Raw genomic sequence first — 1,885 nt, forward strand, 5'->3', positions numbered from 1 at the left:
AGTTGCTTGATTAACTAGAACTCACTCAGCGTAGCTGACTTTTAGTATGCACGCAGGTGAGCTGATTACAGAGTTAGCATGAGGATGACACACGGCATGGATTGAACGGCTGGCATCTGAAGAAAGAAGTAAAGATGTTTTAAATATAAAGTTTTGTGTTATGGTATCAAAGAAAAGATTTAATGTTTTGTGACAAATGATTGACGTTTTATATTCCGCGAAAGGTTTTAATAAACTCTGATTTGTAAGAACTGTGTTTATGAGTAAATCCGACGCTAAAGTAGGGCACCGGGTTCGGGGCCTTACATTGCATGTGCTAAGGTGAGTTTCACGAGCCCCTTTTTCTGAATTGTTTTTAAATATTTTCTCGGGGCGGAAGCATGTTACTACTGAAATGTTTAAGTACATACTGAACGCATGGATTTGCGTGGATTTATATATTTTTTATTGTAAGGGAATCGTACGGAAATGTACTAAGACTGTAATTGTCTGAGTTGCTAACATTCTAAGGCCCGGAACACGAGTGATTAACTGAAAGCCGGTAGAGTGTGGATAGTACTATTGGTTTGACAAACCCAACTGGTCCGGCATGGATTTGCTGATGTTTCCCAGCCAGTTGCACATGTATATTTTGTTGTTATTTATTTTGCTATGTAATGTTAGACATAGTGGTTTGGGGCAGGTCCGTGGGCGGGGGATATGCCACGGGGGTTGTGTGTGATAGTCAGAGGTTTCATTTGTGGGCTCAGCATAATTACATCGATAATATTATCATATGATATGGATTTATCATGGTTTATTCAAATTGTGAAACTCACCAACTATTCGTAGTTGACCCGTTTTCTCACATGCTTTTCAGGTACAATTAAGATGAAGTGATTGCTTACGTGCTAAGTGCTTGATGTGTGTAAGATTTGTGTGCGGGATGTTAGGATACATTATAATAAATAGAATTATGTATCGTATCGTATGATGTGTGTATCACCTAGACGTTAATGAAATATGAGATAATGTAATTTGAAGTATATTAATGTATTCAGTTTTCTTTATAAACAATGTGGTTGATATCAGAGGTGTCTGTGGCGCCCCGGTTACGTTTCCGCTGCGGTTACGGGGTGTTACAGAAGTTGGTATCAGAGCCATTGGTTATAAAGATTTAGGATGTCTTTAAAAGATACCTAAAATATAACCAGTAGCTCAAGTATTATAGGATCTGAATATCAACTAATAATTTATAGTGACGAGATCTGGATGAACTTGGATGGACAAGTGAGTTATTATGGTCCGGAACATAATAACAGACTTGTCCGCACGAGGGAGTTCAGGGGAAGTCACGGGGTACATTAATAGGTAAAAATGGCAACATATGTGTAAAGTATATAATATTATTTATACGTGCTAATGTGTATATATATATATGTACATATCTTGTGGGTACATGTATTGAGAAATAGGACCCGGATAGGGAACCGGGGGATGAAATAATAAAATTACTGAGGATGCTGAAAATTTCTAGAGCATCGGTTGATGATAAGTCTGACTTATCGGGCCATAATTATGATAGTACCAAGTTAGATCTCCCGTTTGACATTAACCAGAAATATCTAGTAACCGTCACTCCCAACCAAAATTAATAAATCCCTTACCCTACCAATACCGGTACCGTATATCTTAATAACCCCCTATGATCACCAGAACCGCCGACCCTCACGTACGGATGGACTTGTACCTGAACCCATTCTTCTTCCATTAAGGTAAATAAATAAATAAAATAAAATAAAATAAAATAAAAAAATAATAATAATAATAAATTTGATAATAATTGAGCAGATAAAAATAATATATAGAAATATATATATATGTATTTCTCACTCTCAAACATATG

Source organism: Bidens hawaiensis, unplaced genomic scaffold (assembly GCF_021521415.1).
Source record: "Bidens hawaiensis isolate Kalapana, Puna unplaced genomic scaffold, B.hawaiensis_p1.1 tig00419530_1, whole genome shotgun sequence".
Lineage (NCBI taxonomy): Eukaryota > Viridiplantae > Streptophyta > Magnoliopsida > Asterales > Asteraceae > Bidens > Bidens hawaiensis.